Source organism: Varroa jacobsoni, unplaced genomic scaffold, assembly GCF_002532875.2.
Source record: "Varroa jacobsoni isolate VJ856 unplaced genomic scaffold, vjacob_1.0 scaffold_312, whole genome shotgun sequence".
Taxonomy (NCBI): Eukaryota; Metazoa; Arthropoda; class Arachnida; order Mesostigmata; family Varroidae; genus Varroa; species Varroa jacobsoni.
Genome location: NW_019213214.1, coordinates 92,815 through 111,311, shown reverse-complemented (window position 1 = coordinate 111,311; position 18,497 = coordinate 92,815). Strand labels below are relative to the sequence as shown.

At 42.3% G+C, this 18,497-nt stretch overlaps 1 protein-coding gene and 1 long non-coding RNA gene across 3 annotated transcripts in view; one reads left to right on the top strand and one right to left on the bottom strand.

The window, feature by feature from the left end:
• LOC111259253 (docking protein 3) overlaps positions 1-18,497 on the top strand; it is a 55,586-nt gene that overhangs the window by 22,376 nt on the left and 14,713 nt on the right. The gene's annotated exons all lie outside the window — the stretch shown is intronic.
• Positions 9,925-18,497, bottom strand: LOC111259261 (uncharacterized). Its single transcript, XR_002679532.2, has 3 exons — positions 16,669-18,497; positions 11,077-11,395; positions 9,925-10,726 (listed from the first exon to the last, which is right to left on the bottom strand). It is a non-coding gene; the product is annotated as an uncharacterized LOC111259261 (long non-coding RNA).

The window sequence follows — 18,497 nt, the reverse complement described above, 5'->3', positions numbered from 1 at the left end:
AAGACGTTCTAGCATAAGCGTATTTTTCTTCCTCTTGCTGATCAAGCTAGCGACGTGGGCTAAGAAGCCCCTCGTTAAGATCAATCAAAATGGAATCATTTTCAATGTAACGCAACGTCGCTGGAATAGAGGATATCAAATTCTGTATTTCGGGTATATGGTGGCCGATTAAAGTTCTTTCGAAATGAAAAAGTTAGATACTGATGCAGCATGTAGGCGAGGCATCACTCGAGTCGGCCGCCAACATCACTTTGTCCCGGAAAAGGAGTGTCAGAGCATCCTTTATGCTAGACTTGTCTTGCCTATTCTTTGCCGAAATAAGCGTTGCTTTTTAAAGGTTAATCTTAGTTCGCTTCCAGGGTTACTGCAGAGAGGTCTCGCGGTGCAAGCTTAATCCGTCGAATATCTGGAAGAAACGAAATCATCACTGTATGGTTCTGGCGTTTGTCTAGCAATAGCTAGCGATTTTTGGGTTTGATGGTAGCTCGTGTGCTTGCGTCATTTAGTTCTATTTGATGTTTGGAAGTAAGCTTTCAGGTAAGGCAAACGGCTATTCCCTTCACTTATTCTTCGCTAACTTCATTGATAGTTAAGGATCATTGTATACACGTGCAAGAAGGCAGGTCTTGAGCTAAGCTGGCATTGTTAGCGTAATTGCATAAATTGTTATAAACATTTGCCGCTTTTTTCTGTGCATATGCATAAGCATTCAGAAAGACCTAAGCAGTAAACAACAGGACGCTCTCTTCTGGGTACTTGACGGTGGTTTGGGTACGTGTTGCGTTATAGTTGAGCGGTAACCTTTCCTGTTGGCCTCAAAGGTGGCAGATCTACCTTAAAGACGCATATAATCCTACTCAATTATTTCATGTCTTTTGCCCTATGTGCGCAATGGTGATTTTCGTATAATACGTATATAGTCAAATTGTCACGATGCAAAACCCGGAACAAAAGAAAGACGCTTTCCACTACCCCAACGTCTGTTAATCGCGAGACTAGTTTTCTCATTTCTCAGTCGGTAGGTCGATTTTATGTCTGGGAAGGCGATCTATTCTAAGCGGCTTCCTAGCAGGCTTCTTAGCGATGAATCCCAAAAAAACTGGAAAGCTGAAGTCTTTCTGGCTAAAGTGTTCCGTTATTTGTCCAATGTGCATCTGGGAAAGGCGATCCTTTTTGATGGTTGGCTTACAGGTTTCTCGACGGAAAAACGACCGACCCTTAAAATTCAGTGTTTACGCCCATATACGCCCTCAACAATTATCGAGGATGATAACGGCCGCGAGAATTCTGCGTTCTTATTAGACAGACAGTAGATGCGAGGATCATTGTTATTAAGTTCTATGTACCGTTGTTGCTGGCCAGTGTAAACCTATTCAATATATAGGTTTGTCCTATCGGGCAGCGCACGCAATAATGTTTACAATGTGTTATGGCCCTGTCAAGTTGCAAAAGATTATTCTGGAGGTATGGCTCGTGTTAATTCGGCTTTTGTTTGTTGCCAGCAAAAGACTTGGCGAGATACAATAGACGCGGATATCTTTTATTGTACCTTGATTAATGTCTAATGCTTCCAGTAAATTTCAGTTCAGCTCGAAAATTTCATTATTTAGACATAATTGTAGCGTAACCGCTTAGTTGTACTACATTCTCCTCGTCGGGTCAGTTCTGATTGTGTTTATACGTATATATGAGCGACGGGTCACGGTTATTGTTTTAGTTCGGGCAAAGTCGCTCAAATCATCGTAGAATTGTGTTGTAAGCATACGCGTTACATACTTCGGGCTGTTTTGTCACGCCGCGTTACCATCTATCTTTTTGTAACTTTATGGTGTTTCGCAAATATGTCACTTGCGGTGTGCGTGTCGCCTGTAAATTGGATCGCGGTTCGCCCTTCTTGGCGGTGAGCTGACTGGCTGGCGTCGGCTAAGTTGAAACGGGGCTATGATGTTACTTTTACTGCGAGGAATGCTTGTAGTCTTCTTATTATTTACTGTTCATTGTGAGATACATTTAGTCACTGACTGGGCGGATTATATATTTACATATAACTTTGTCAATCATATGGGGTGTTCAGTTGAAAATGCCTACGAGTAAACTTTCGGATTGAATCCTTTAGTTGTTGTTTATCAATCGATCATTCATGCTGTTTCGATGTCTTAGCTGTCTGTAGCATAGAGAATATCGTAAATGTCAGAAACACAATTGGCACAATATTGGCAACAAAATGTCGCCTGTCGTCTGCTACTTGCACGTGTTGAATGAATGTTTATGTTGCCTACAATACGCATAGTTGCCAACTGATGTGTTTCCGCGCTAATTATTATTTACTCCACATAGATACAGTATGATGTGGATCATAAAATGTGATGGTAGCAATCGTTGATAATTTCCGACAAGAAGGTGAGTTCGAAGACGAAAATGATGATTTCGTCTGTGTCCAGCCGTAACTGAGCGTCTCGCTTGAAGCATTGGCATTTTTACAGGTGTAGCCGCTGGCAACTGCTGGTTCTAGGGCCCTCTGCGACGGCCCTAGAACCAGGCCCAACGGGCATGGCTATTGTTGTCTGTCTGCATTGACATCCATGTAGCCGACATGCAGCGCTGGGGTTTATTGAGGTAAATGAATACGCCTCGCGATAATAGCGAAACATCTAGCAGGTTGCTGTTAACTTAATAATCTGTTGCTGTCAACGGTGCTGCCCGCACGTACTAGATCAGATCACAATCGGAACTGGCGCTGGTCGCAGCTACTCCAGATTAGGCAAACGGCAACAAAGGGACAGACGATCAGCAAGCTTTCGTTTGTGAGCGACACTTTTGGCTTCGCTAACTGTTGCCTGATATACTAGGGCACGCGTTCATTGATCTCAGTTTGTACGGCAAGTCATACCTATTTATTAGCTATTACTAACCAACCATTGCGACACTTATGCTGCATTCGTGGTCTGTCCGCACATACTTCAATCCGTTAAGCTGAGCGCACAATGTCCAGCCGCAATTCTGTCACCGCTCGTAGCAGTAAATGGTGACTAAACAAAGCTCAATATAATTCCAAATTACGTGATATATTAAAACACGTAATCTGCTGCCGGCCCGAACCAGAGCCTTGCTGACACACAAAAGAACGAGAGAGATAGTCTATCTCTCTCGTTCTAAGTTGCATTGGCAAAAGCAGCCGACTGAATTTTTCTGTATAGTCGTCTATCCGTCGGATAATACGTCGATTCTCATCGTCAGCGAGAGATCGTCCCTGTTCGTCGTAACTACGAACGTACATACGCTCCGTCCGCTCAAATCCAAAGTAACGAAACAGAACTTGATGACTGGCGGACGACGAGCGACTACTGTCTAGCTGCTAGCAGACATCGACAGCATGTGGTGACAATAGAACGACAAGATGGCGTACCGCCGCCTCGGGATTCGGATCGCCAGCAGCGAAGCGGTTACCGTAGAATCGAACTGCTGACTAACTGATCGTTGTAAATTGCAGCTTGATGGTCATCCAAGCACCGGAACAAACTAAACGAGAAACCAGTAACTGCTAAATGACTTCCTCCTGCTTGGAACTTCTCTCCCTTTCAGACGAAGCTCTCATATGGTTTTGCTGCTTCCATCAGTTCTGCTGTGTTAGCTTAATATGAACTCTTCAGCGCCGACGAATAGCTTAATTTTTTGACAATGACGGCAATGAAGTTGCGTTAGTTAGATGGTTTTTTATTCTTGCATCTGCCGGGATAAAGTAAATCTTGCATAAACGCTTAGATAATAAGATTCGATTACGACTGATGCTCTAGGTAGTAGGGTTACAGGTCCAGCCGCTATGACTTAAGAGAGTAATTCTTCAAAGACTAAGTATATATTTCATCTAACTGATAAGGTTATTATAGGCTGTTCGTAAATAACAATTTATGCCGCTAGTTCATCTGTGAGTTTAAGCATCTATGATATCCCGACAGTAATCACAAATACAAGGTGATTTGCAAAAACCAGTGGGAAAAACGCTGTTGATAACACTATGGGCAAAGTGGAAAGTTCCCGGGCCGATTTAAGTTCTACGCAACACCGAAACATGGTTGTTGTTTACCTATACACGCCTCTAAAAGGAAAAAACTTTAAATACTTATTTATACTAAAGCGTTGAAGAATACCTTTCATACATACTTGTTCATTACGGAAACACTGCGCACCTTTCATTGCTGCACTTTTATCATATAGACATGATGTCGTATATTAAGATATATGTTTGTTTAAATAAAAACAAATCAGAAAAGTCCTCTAGACTTCTTTTTGCCGCGAACTAGGTAAGCGTTTGATGTCATCATCTAGCGCATCAACTAGGGAACTACGGATATCGGGACCGTAATGAGAAACAGTCAGGATGAACAAAATAAACAACGATTTCCGTGAGCATAGGCAATGCCTCTTTGTACCTCGTCAAAATGATGTCCGTGCGATCGACAGCTGCCATAGCAAAACACCTAATACGATCTAGGAAGGTGACGAAATTTACCTCGTAAATGCCCACCAGAGGAACTTGTCTATTTCTGACGTACTCAGGAAGGTTAGCTCGTGCCGATCTCAGACGAGCTGGACGCTGGCTAAATGGCAACCTTCATTACAGAAGGTCAAGGCAATCGGATGTTCTTTCCTCAGAGGCTGCTTACCTGCTGAACTAACGATGATATGTATTAATATCTGCTTGACTTTGCTACCTCGGTGACTTCTATTGGATTTTTCGTTCCGTTGCACCCACCAACAAATTCTGTTACCTAATAGAGGACAACGAGCATAGAAATACACTCTGCATTGTTGGTGATTTATTCTACTAAATGGAACGGTTGTCAACAGCATCACCATGACTATGCCTATACTATTACTGGTTTTGTAGAAGGACGATCGGGCTTGTATGGCTCACACAGCGGCACAGAAAAAAATTGGCGGCGAAATAAATGCTAGCACGGTAATTAATTCGTCTGCTGTATTATTTACGATATATACAATCGTACGCAGGCATATTTTACTGTATGCCTATGATATTGGTACTGAATGAAATAATAATTATACTACTGTGTGATTGCGTGTTTAGATATCTTCTTGATGGTAATTTTTTGCTGGCAAGGGATCTGTACTTGTAGAAAATTAGGAGGGCATAGATACGCATATACGCACATATATCTCACACGTATAATCGTCACACATCTATATACTAAGATAAAAAATTCCAGTTAACAACAGCTACAGTTACTGGCAACTATATATATATATATTTAGTTATCATCTTTGAATATGGTAGATAATTTAAAAATCGATTATGTTATTGCTGTTGCTCATTAATTATTGTGCGACCACATGTTCAGAAGGCGGTTTACGAATGATTTCCCGCTAACCTAGAAACCCTTAATTCTGTATAAAATGTTGGCTACAAGATCGCCCCACGATATTCAGTATACCTGACTTCAGTACGTGCCGCGAAGAAATTTGAATTCGACGACAACGTAATACATGCGCGTTGCTTTGTTAATCAGAGGCCATCACCAACGTGAGAAGCTACATTGTGTGTTGATCATGACTCAAAATAGATTAGTCATATGAGCAGCTTTGCCTCGTCTCTGCTCTTGTGAAGACCATCGAGGTAACATCGTTCCCTATTCAATTTGCTTTCTCGAGGTAATAGGTACCAAGATATTTTGTTGGAAAAAACAGTTACTCACACTACAGTCACCACATTAGTATTTCTATTATTACTTTATACAATATGAACAAACCAGAGAAAAGCCTAACGCTTCAAACTACTATAGAATTATTTATCTGTAACGTCGTTCGAGGTGCGAATCACGAATCGCACTGGTCACCGACTAATAGACGAAATGACGTGACGGTCAAGGCGTTCGTCAATAAGGCCATACATCGCGTTAGGCTCGTCCGTCGCCGGACGCGGTCTTCGTGACCCAAAAGCGCCTATTTTTCTGGCCGTTATGCCGTGACGATGCTGCGCCTGCGTCGATTTCCACGTTGTTGTTTGTGGCAACAGTCATTGCCGTTGCCGCCGCAGCGGCAGCAAGAGCGGCGATCGCTAAATGTATTCATGTTCAACAACCTTATTCTTATCCCTCATCCCCCATTTGCAAGTGAAAAGTACCGTTAAGATGTTGCCTGGAACAGCGAACTGTGAGAAGGCACTCAGCAGTTCGTGTTATTACCAGACGCATGCGTATTTCTGATATATTTCTATATAAATCAAGGTTTAGATAGAACTAAATGCGTACATATATATATATGGATAGAATCGCACAATGGCAACGTCTGCTGACAGAAGTGCCGGCGGCCATAAAACCACAACAACAGCGCCTGCCAGCAAAGAAAAGTCGAGTGCGGAAACGCACAAGTGGTTCACTCGGGTCACGCTCTTCATTTGGTGACTGTTAGTGCTGGTGATAACGATAAAATCAGGATGAGGAAAAAGACGATTGCGGCAAATGTGTCGCGAACGGGTGAAGACGATGCTGACCGTAGGCTATTGATTGAAAGGCCCAGCAACAGCAGGCTATGCAAAACTTAGCGCTTTCAGAAAAGATAGAAACTTTCCGAACAAATCAGCAGAGACCGTGTCATCACATCAACGTGTTGCCAAAACTATTGTGTTTTCTGTTGACAACACTACAGAATGGTTTGTCCTATTATCGGAGCTGCTCGTGGCGGAATGGGTGTTCTCAGGTTATGATGCCGACAACGGGCTAGTACTGGGTTAAGTGGGTCGTCGAATGCAATTGTCGCATTAGTGTTTTTGCATTTAGGTAAGGCGCTATCCTTTAAGTACAATATGATATGAAACTGTTAAGAATAAGTAAATGACGCCAGTTTGGCTGTGCTCTGACAACAGACAGATCATTGTCCTAGGTCATTCCCATCGAAGGCCAGGCGAACTGGCCGATCGGTGTGTTAATTATTGTGTGGTACGTAATTCTTTAATTGAGTATGACAGCGCCCACGGTACAATATCTACGTGAAATATACTGCATTGTTGAATACGGATAAGCGCACCTGTACGTGGACCCGTAACTCTCTTTTGTGATACAACTCTGTATCTGTTTCTACTCGCAAACTGATGCGCCTGTACTATTTATTATATCGTACATATCCGTTGAATGGAAAAGTTCTTTTGTCGCATTTCTGTGTACGGTTGTACCTGTTAAAGGACGATAGTCACAATGGATACGCGTTGGATAAATGTTAACCGTAATATAATATTAAGCACATTGTTAAGGCTAAAAGGCGCTGTACTTGCACCTTAGTTCCCACTATTACGAGCTAAAAAATTATCTATAACGCCGTATGCATTGCAAAGACGAAGGAATAGAACCTATAAATACTGAGGGGTTTCAAGCTAAGAACATTATGATTGTACGCGGTATATTTTGTTTGACTTTTTATCGTCAAATTATCATAAGTTTACCCCGCTAATTTCGGTAAAGCTATATCGTCGATGACTGTAATGTCGCAACGATTAAGGTGCGAACTATATAAGCTATAGCAGCTTGCAAAAAGAGCTACATCAGCTAATATTCGTGAAGTTTGTTTTGGAGAATCATAGGGCAAGAAGGTGTTTTGCCCTATGATTCGCAGCGGTCGCATATCAAAGAACTTATTTCACATAGAACGGTACGGACCACAGGTAAAGATGGACGTGTTAATCAAATCTTTTTGCACATAAATTATTGACAGTGTCGCGCAGCTTCAGAGCTCGCGACTTGCTTGACTCAAATACCTTCAGCATCGACAATATACTGTGCTATATCTCTTGGCTGTTCCCCGTTATTCAACGGCCACACAGTGTCTTCAGCCGCGACGTTTGCCACCTAATGGCATATATGATACTGTATAGGATCGAAGATAAACTAGAATTTAATGCCAAAGGAGAAATCGCTAACTTCAGATAGTGTCCTTTACACGTACAGCGTAGTATAGTCTTACCCCCTATCCAAAGATCTACACGAACAAACAGTTTAGCGGGGTGAAGGTGCTAAAAGGAAATGACGCCGACTCCGGATCGAAGACGAGCGATCAAACACTGCATCGCTCTAAAAATTCGCTCTGACGTCACCCTGTGTCTTTCTGGGTAGTAGATGAGTGACTTATTTTTTTACTCTTGTTATTGTTGTTATAATGATTATTGTAGTTATTGAACGACGTTTCCGTTCGAGGGCGGAAAGTCAGGGGATAGTGCACAGTGACGCTTGGCGTAAGGTACCAGGGATAGCCGATGCAACGTGATCTAGAACGCCAATAAAGCAGAAACACTTACAGACCTAGTCAGGTCTAGTTTCGTTCTGTCTGGTCCACTTTGACCTGACCGGAGAAGAGGTAGCTTTACTCCAGTGTTCGTCTTGTTGGCTTTGTCTGAGTAGGTGTCGATCCATACGATTCACTTATCTATTATGTGGCTGCCTTTATATATTTCGCCTTTCTACCTGAAGAAGATCTATTTTGCCTGTTTCTGCTTCGGGTAACGCAGGCGAGTCTCGTCGACATCAACCAAACCACTCCTTTTTTGTGCTATGTGGCTTATGCCCGTTTCCACGGTGCGGTTTTCGTCAGACCACAATCAGACGGGCAAACTAAAACAGCTATTCACCGAGGTGCGCCACTGCTCCGAACACCACAAAACGACCAGACGACAACACTTCTAAACGAATGCAAGTGCATTTGTGAAAATGAAAAGAAGTCCGGAAACGCATTTTAGCTATATTCGCATTAATTGGCCGCCAGGCTTTTTGATACATGCGACGCCTGTATGTTTATTTGCATTATATGTGTGCGCGTGTCCATTGTGTAGATGGCCGCATGCGTATTCCCAACGCAGCTTCAGTGCAACTGTAGATAGGAGATACTCTTTGATAGAGGCATTGCGGCAGCGACCGTTACAGGCACTTAACGGATGGTTAGTGATATATAATAAGGACCCCAGTCGGAGGATCCAAACAGTGTGACCACGGTTTTCTACGCGACCGACTGGGTATTCTTCCGTCTGCCCTCCGCAACAGCCGACGCAATCTTTGCCCATACATGTTGATTCCATAAGCCAGTATCACGAACGGTTGCCATCGGCAGCGGCGTAGAAGAATGCATCTGGGGTTTACTAAAACCAGACTTTGTTTGCGTATCCGTGCCGCTCCTTTGCCCTCTGTTCACCAGATAACAGGCTTGATAGCCCGATAGCCCAACAGCCTAACCTTCTGAGCTACGCTTCTTTCCTCCTTAGTGGGCACAGCCTCACGACCACTATCTGTTACCGTCATTTGCCCGTGGCACATTTCTAACAGCGTAACGCAGCATGGCGGTATATTGGTGAGTGCTGAAATACCACTGCAGCTGCTGAGCGCGTTGTTGATGATAATGCTGACGAGATGATCGTAATGGCACGCAGTGGGGGTGTTGTGGAGGCCCCCGAAGATACGCACCTCCGATCACTGAAGCGGTGATCGAGCACGAGAAGGAGAAGGAATCGAAGAGCACGGAATGATGTGATGCGATGGCTGGCTTTAGCAGCGAACAGTCAGCCATCCTATCGAAGGCAATGGTAGCATAAGCATAGCGCCGGTGATTAGAGCTGATTCGTACGTAGTTTGTAGTAGCAGCTTTAGCCACGAATGAATACCACTGCCGTCGCTCTAAGCGGGGGGACTAACAAAATTCGTTGACTATGAGATGACAGTGAACAATCTACATATCTCGTAACTCTGCTGTCCGGTGAAAGATGGACTTTTTGGAGATATTCAAAAAGCCCAGTTCGCAGAAGGTTCGTTTTGCTTAACGTCTTTGTCACGAGACGAGCGTTTAGCTGAAGTATTTCTCACGCAACGCGAAGCGAAAATGAAGCACCGCGTGCTACCTGAGGGCTATGTCAGTTTCGAATAGGGAGGAATGGCGATAATTTGTTTGCTTTAGGTAGCAATACTACGCGTGCATGAGAATCGCTCGCAAAATCGATTCAGAACTGGCCACAACGATGCATGCCGGGAGCGAATAAGATATTGTACGCCGTGGTATCTCATCTGTGGTGCTAATACAAACGATGCAAATAAATTGGCTGGGCTTAATATATAACAAGCATGCAGGAAGAGAAAGGACGTGAAAACTCGTAAATGTTAACAACAACAGGGACAAGAATTATATTTACTCAATACAAGAAAAATAGTTTCCTTTTTATAAGGTCGTGAAAGGCAATAGCGGTCTACTGATGAACAGGGACGACGAACTACGGTTGGTAGATCTATTTTTTTTATTGGCACACAAGCCCGAAGCATTAGCTTTAAATATAAATTAATCATAATAATACTAATAGTTAATATTAGATAGATTAGTAGAAATCGAAAAAGGCTCGTACCCAACCCACAACCTAACGGGATCGAGTAATCCGTCGAATCGCTGCTAACGAAATTGGCCCACGTTCGAACGGCGTTGACGCAGTAATAGATGATATATTTTAAACAATTTCACTGATTTCTGGGTTTGTAAATGTTCATAGTTAATTTCTCATGTCAAATAGTTTATTTCTAAATCAGTATTCGCGAACTACATATCGAGTAATGCACACCGACGCACCTCAATTTTCACATGCTTCTCTTCTAGACTGCAACGTTTCCGTATTATGTGCAAATTACGTCGATCGAACCATATCCATTAGTGGCTATCTAGCTTCATCCAGAGCTTCGTTGGGGGGTTAGGCCTCATCTCGGAACGCGGCCGACAAATTACCAGTCATGAACCAAAACCAACAAAAATCGACGGTCGCTTCAATTAGTGATACGTATTTACTAAGTAGAATAACAACAACAGTGGCATATCACGAAGAATATCGTTTCTTCCTACAAAATCATTCGCCACATCAAAATACCTAGGAGAAAGCACTGAAAAAAATCTTATCGGTATGAGAGCAAGACATAGCTGGATTGTTAGAGAGAGTGAGTAAAAGCTCAGCTCATTGTTATTTTATATTTATAATAGTACTCTGGAGTTGCTATAGGAATAATTGTACTTTAGCGTATTAGATGCATAAGTAAGTGGAGATTTGCCTACTTGTGGGCGATGTAGTAACATCATAGCAAGGTATGGTAGGTCGTATGTTCTTGTCCTTGTTTGAAGCTGAACTTCATCAGATTGAGGAGAGTAATGTTCTCGAATTTATGACTAACGTCCACCGACGGCCTCCGCTGTTACCGCCGCGTCTGACGGTGGCTTTTAGTAACACTGCGTAGCGGCTACGTAATCCTCATTGTTGGACAAGTAGCCGATCCAAAGTTTCGATTCTAGCGTTGAGTTTCACAGCAGCGAGCTTTGCACATATAGTCGCGATGATGATCAGCAGCAGCGCGACCATCATCTACTGAAATAGTAACTGACGAAACAAAAAGCAATAGCACTGGTTCAAGGGGTGCACATTATGCAGACACATGTGCAGGCGAACATTTATATGTCTTAGCGCCCGAACTTATTTTAGAGCCTGCTTCTTACCTTCGTAAAGTTCTCAGGTATTGATATACCACTCGCATGTGAAACTCAACGTACTAACGAAGAACGTGTAAATAGTTAGTGAGGAAACTATCGAAAGGCGCACTGATCATTGCTATCATCAGTTGTCTAACTGTTGCGTTCCCTTTCGAAAGATTCAGTTCATACTAAATGCCCTTGGATATTAATTTTTCACCATGGAAAGTGCGCGATTAAAAATGTTCGGTGATGTTAAAAACCCGATGTCTATTCGTCCCCCCATGCGATACCGACACTACGCAATACCTGGCCTTTCCATGTGTGTCTATGTTTGTCATAGTTAAGTATGCGGGATAGTATCGTAATAACATAGTCGTAGAATATAATACGTCTTTGTACCCGAATCTAATGTCAATTTATTACCAAGCGAAAACGAACCTCAAAGGTGCACAGTGGATGCCTGCCGTAACGGCAGGGGCAACAAAGGCATCGAACACTTTGAATACGGCACGCACATATATATTTAAAAATAACAATCATTCTTTGCAGAGCTTTTTCTCTTCGTGGTTTGTTTTCGTTGTTCGATGAAATGAAGCGACAAATGTAAAAACGTAAAATGGCGGATGCCTAGCGATTATCTTCCTACCTATTCTTTTAACGTTCTGCTATCATTGGTAATTTTGCCTTCATCCACAACATGGTGCTAGCTAGTGCGGTATGGTCGCAAGTGGTGAAAGTTGGAACGTGGCACGAAATCGCCGATGACGTCGAGGCGACCGTTCGAACATCGCTATTCGTACCTGGTTACTAAAAATTTACCGCCTTTTACCTCCTGTTCACAGGAAAGGTTGAATGACTGAGCTGGTTGTATGGCAATCCAGCAAACCCCGTAATAAGTGACTCTGAACTGAACCCGGCCTTTTCATCAGATAGGGCAAAATTCCGTAAAGCGTGATGATGATTATGTCTGATGAGCAAGGATGACGTTCCAGCAAAAGACATTCTGAGTATTAGTTTGCCATCATATAATCAGTCTTCATAGTAGCAGTGGTCCGTATGAGCGATGTAGACATTTTCTAACTAACTTCAACGGTCATCTTGTAGCAGCGATGAATGACGCGAGCTCTGAAAGCGTGCGTGTACTCAGTACAATGCGCTGGACCGAGCTAATCATCGGTAATAATGCCGTATACCAGAAAGTGTGACGGCATCTCTAAACAGATTGCGCCATATTTGTGTACAGCTTTTCGTTACGAATATAATCGTGATCGTCCGTTCTACTAAGACCACTGGTACTTGTGTTATACCTTATGTATTTCTTGTAGACCTGCAGAGGCGGGTTCAATACAGCCAAGTCAAAATACCTGAGATCATCGCATATTACTCGCCAATTATAGATATTACAGGAACATTTAATTCCAATAGCTTTCAGCTGGTCGGAGAAGCAGTCGCGCGTATGAGATTTGACCAATGAACGTCTGACGAATATTTGATCTGATGGAAAAATATATACATCAGTTAGCGGACATTAGCGTAATCGTAACGTGCGCCTCTAGGCGTGCGATACGTTTTCTGTGGCCTTCATTGACGTTTTTATTAGTAATCTACGAAGATGTGCGCGCTGCAAAGACATCTAAGTGTATTTCATAGGTCATATTACAAGTTGTCAGCGTCTTCATAATATGTCTATGTAAATTAGCCGATAATAGTTTATGCACGTACATGATCATTACGGAATCACCGCGGAAAATTTACGCCACTGGGACAGCTTTTCTCTACAATGGAAACACCGTTAAGTTTTCGACACGCTTCTTTAATCTATTAAACATTCTCACACAATATATGCACCATAAATACGCTGTTGTGTGTATGGGCACTGCTGGCAGCGCGCGCCGTATTAGGACACAAACCTACAGACAGAATGAGAGATACTGCACACTTTTGGAGCCTCGGTATCTTTACATGGAAAGTCGCTTCTTAATGTGCAATACGTATGTATACTAAATTAACATATATTCGGCGCGTTTGTGCGAATCATTCGGGTGATCACCTCACATCATACTGGAAAGCCGAAACCCACTCGAGTCGTTAACCCGAAGACTGTCGTATGGACGACCGTGGTTATATCATATAGGAATACAGGAACATTATCAACAGCAATATCAAAGAAAAGTGGAAAACACATACGTAACTGTTGATAGATTGACAGGACAGTAGAACAACCGAAGGCGTCATTTCGCAAAAAGCGTCTGCTAATCAACGAACCAAGCACCTGTTTTGAGGGGGCGACGCTCAGAATCAAAAATAGCAAAACAAGAATAGGAATTATGGGAAACTAACTCCTCTCTCGTCTTGGCCAGCCCATTGTAACGGCAGTAAAATAAATACTGCGCGTGCCTTACGAATGTCTGTTGGATATGAAATTACTATTTTTTTATTGGCGGCTATCTAAGAACGCTCGGGGGGAGAGGAACCATTCGCTACTGCTATTTTCTATTTTTTATATAAAGGATCCGTCACTATAATATGGTACGATATATTTACCGTCTCGCTTGTGCCTATTCAATCAACGGTGTCATGTACAGTGGGGTGATGCCTGTTCGTTTGGTCTTTTAACTTTAGCACATAGAAAAGTAACAAGCTGGTCTCCGATTAAAAAAGATGGTAAACAAATTCGATTTGTCTACATTCACAGAGTTTCTCGTTCCTCATAATAATATAAATGATTTTAACACATCTGTTAGATAACTTTGTTTATAAGAAGGTGCGTCTAGAAATCGTTGTCGGCGAACGTTACTAAAAAGTCGGGTAATTGCGTATTCTAGAAAAATATTCAGACATATATATCCTATCAGTGGAACAACTGCCAGCAGTATCAACTGTGGTGGAGTTGGTTTTTTTTCCCTATTCTTTGCGACAAATACGTCTGCTGTGTGAATTTATTTTTGTTAAAGATGAACGAATGTAAATGTATGACCGTGCATTTGTGCTTCGTATGCAGCATATCCCAACCCGCGCTAGTCGTCATGCAAATGAATAGATTATAAGTTCATCTGAATCATTCTGTCCCCTGAATCGGTAATTGCTTGCAAAAGTCACACATTGAAGCCTCAAGTGACCGTGATCCTAGATTCTGGCGCGCGAGTTTAACAATTATTCATAAGACCAATTTTCAATAGTCTTTTTTATACCCGATATTGTTCGATCAATTTAGATTCCGGCTTTACTGTTACCGTTGGTGAATCACAGTTTAACAATAATAGTAATCAATTGAAGAGAGCGTAATAAATACAACATACTAAAATATAACGCCCGGTACTTGGCCTCACTTTTTGGTGAGCTTAGATAGCAACCTAGTAGTCACTTATGTTTATAACGTAACGTTAAACTGAAAGCAATTATTAAGCAAACTAATTGTTTTCTTTTATAGGAATAAAATAATGCAGTTATCCCAGTGGGCTAAAGGCTACATCTTGCCACACGTCGCAGAACACCGAAGCACCTTCTGCAATGCTTGATGGTTACTTCAGTTGATTACCTTATTCTTCAGCACTGGATAGAGATACACTTAGAAAAAAGATGAAGTAAGGGGCTACCCATAATAATATGACACTACCCGAAAATACCATTCAACACCTTGCTTTTGTTTTTGTTCATTTTGCCCGCTTTCTCATTGTTGCCTCTGTCACATTCCTGAAGTCGCATTGTCACTCGTTAGGTGAGGTACAACCGAGGCGTACCTCAACACCCTAACGTCTCCGTGGGCTCTCATCACGCTTTGGATACGCTTTGATCGATTGGCATCAAAGACTGCTCGTTCTTTGCTTCGCAACTATTGTCAACCACAGCTATCTCAGTTCCATTAGGAGTCCCCGGTGAGACGTGTTCTTCAGTGTTTCCTCTCGATGAAAGAGAGCTTGTACAGGCTATAGATAACCTTGGAGTTGCTATTAGCTTTACCGAAATGCCCAGGAACACCTCTTACGAAATGACGTATCAAAAACGGCCGAGTCTATCGTTAACCATCACCACCAGCCACTACTGACTAACGGTTAAATAACTGACTTATTACCTAGAGCTCTCTGTTTAGTGGCATCTTAACAAATGTCATTATTGTCGATGTCATGATAGCAGATGGGCATTCAATGGGAAACAATGATTTCCAATGAGACTATTCTTTCGTTTAAGGTTTGCATCCTTGGGAGAATCCCAAGTTGGCAGTTCCGCCTGTCTAAGGATTCTTTTTCGTGCGTCCCATCGCGTTTTTACTGCGTCATTTATTCGGCCAGACGAACAGGCACTACACACTCATATAATTCTCGCAATCAGTGGCTTTTTGCCTAACGCAGTGAGCTGCGCGACAGCCCGCTAGGTTAACACCAACCTACCTACCTAGCTACTTGAGTAATCCGATCTGTCCCCGTAACACAGTGGCTGGTACATCTTTATCTGTCTGTAAACTTGATCTGGCCATTTTCTACTGTAGCACCCCAAAAATAAGCACAAATATGAGACGAAATTGGCCGAACGGACTGTGGCGGAATATTCTGACACATTCGAAAAGGAAAGGTGTCATTCTGTTGTTGGCGCGCTTTTCGAACAGCACCTTTTTCTGCAAACGGCCAATCACATCTATGTAACATAACCAGCAAGCAATAGCTGAGCTGTTATTCGCCGATTGGACGATTCACCGAAATTACGTGAAATACCAGTAGACCGTCCGCTGTGAAGTCTTTCAGCCGCTGGCTTTCATTTGCTCTTCATTGACACCTTTTGGAGACGTTCAACTTGAACAAAGTGTACATTTTTTTCGATACTTCATCTATATATATGTACAGAGTGTCCTAAAAGTGTGTACACCGGTGCCAATTATTTGTATTGAGAAAGCTTTACTGAAGATGAAGAATTTTATTTCCAGCAGGGCGAAGCACTCATTGTAATGCAAGAGCACATCTTGATGAGAATATTTCAGACATATGGGTTGGGCGAAGAGGTCTCATAGAAGATCCCGCCCGTTTTCCAGACCTAGCGCCAACGGACTTCTTTTTTGCGGATGCTTTAAAGATAAAGTCTACGTGAAAACCGACACGACTAGAATATTCAGAGTGATAGCTGAGGAACAATGCGAGAAAGGACCAGTGATTAATGATGTTTGTTGGGATTTGTGACTTAACTACTTACCGTTATTAGCACCACACGGTAACACTTTGTGAGATATAGTTATACACTGTATGTATAACATTTTGCGGTTTGAATATTAATTATATGTAAATAAAGTCCAAGTTCCATATGTTTATCTATCGCACACCACCGGTTCGACGTCCTTGGTGATTCTTAATTGGTCGCGAGCAATAGACCGACCTAATCGTGTGGACCTTCCTAAAAATCGCAGGTAGACGCAGTCCGCGTGCTAAGACTGTTGTACCTAGTTTTACCAAATACGTTAGTAGTACGTAGCAAATTGCAGAAACAGTCTTGTACGTGGTTTCCCAATGCCAGCCAGGATAAACATTGTAGATAGATATTTGCTTGTCGACTCGTTAACATATTTGACAACAGCCGAAGACTGAATCGATCCAGGTATGGCTATTTAGACACTGGCCCGTTTGATAGGAACTTCGAATGGTGAACGCCAGCCTTGGGCCAAGTTCAGAGACAAATCTAGTTTATCAGTTGTACGAATTGTTTTCATTTCTAGTATAAACGCATTCCGCAAATTAGCACACGCCCTATGCTTGGACTTGTTTAAATGTTCGGAGCATAATTGGAGCATATCTGTTGCTCCTCTCCGTTGAATTGTTTGCCAAATAATATGTACATGTATATACATATATACGCACATGTACATTCGCTACTCGTCACTTTTTCTTAGCTTTGCTACGTTCCTCTCGTCTCATTATTACTGTTGTTATTATTACTATTATCATTGTTTTATTTCTGTCTTACGGATTTTTTTACTAATGTCGTCTTCATAGTCTCGGCCCACTGGGGCCCGCGTTATCCTTTCTGTTGTTGTTGCGGGTATTTAACTTCACGCTACGTTGCGCCACCGCTTCACGCCATTTGCCTTCGATGTTTTGCGGGACGTATAATAGATCCACTGAGATGCGTATTTGTTTCTTGTCTATTGTAGTCAACGATGACGGTAAAAGCCGGCTTTGTCGCTGATCAGTGACTACCAGACGCTGCTTAAAAGGCCGTAGCAGCCGTATCACGAGATGATGACTGGTCAACGCTGTTGGTACTGCTGAGAGAACTCGTTCCTTGAATGCAAGGTAATAGTAAATGCTTGCAACACATTCACACAAACAGCTGTCGTTGAAGTTTACAGGAACCGCTATGTTACGGCATAACGCTCTTATGTCAACTAAATGTCTCCAATAAATTATTCGCAAATGTGAAACTACTTGGAAATATATATTGCTCTTTTTAGAATTCATTTAACTATGGATATCATGATTTTCGGTATAAGGCGAGGTTCGATTGTTATTATACATCGGCGATTAGGCTTGCATACCCATAAACGCATTTGAAGTAAACTAGACAGACGACATCAAGTATTGCTAACATTTTTTGCTATCACTCCCTGCAAATTAGAATCGCTTCCTCTCAAATCGACTCAATCATACGTTTCTGCAGTGTCGAGCGTGAGCTTATTACGTTCTACTGAATCGTTTCTGTTAGTGGCTAGATGATTGCTTCATATCAATAAATGTAAATTTTTCGAAGTTGTTCTTCCGTAAGGACTGTTTGTTTTTTTTCTTAAATCCAGACGATTTTTTCTCTACTTGACTCGATTGCTGGTCGACGTTGGTCAACGACAGGGTTAAAGATGAGCGGACAACAAGACAGCCCAATCGTTCCAATCGATCTTCTAGTAATTTAGTGCTTCCTTCTTAAGCGATCGATATGCAAATAGGAACCTTATCTCGACCGGCCTTAACAGAACAACTTGAATTTGGTATCGCGTCAAATTTCACTGCTGAGCTGGCCAATGAGGCTCTCGTCAT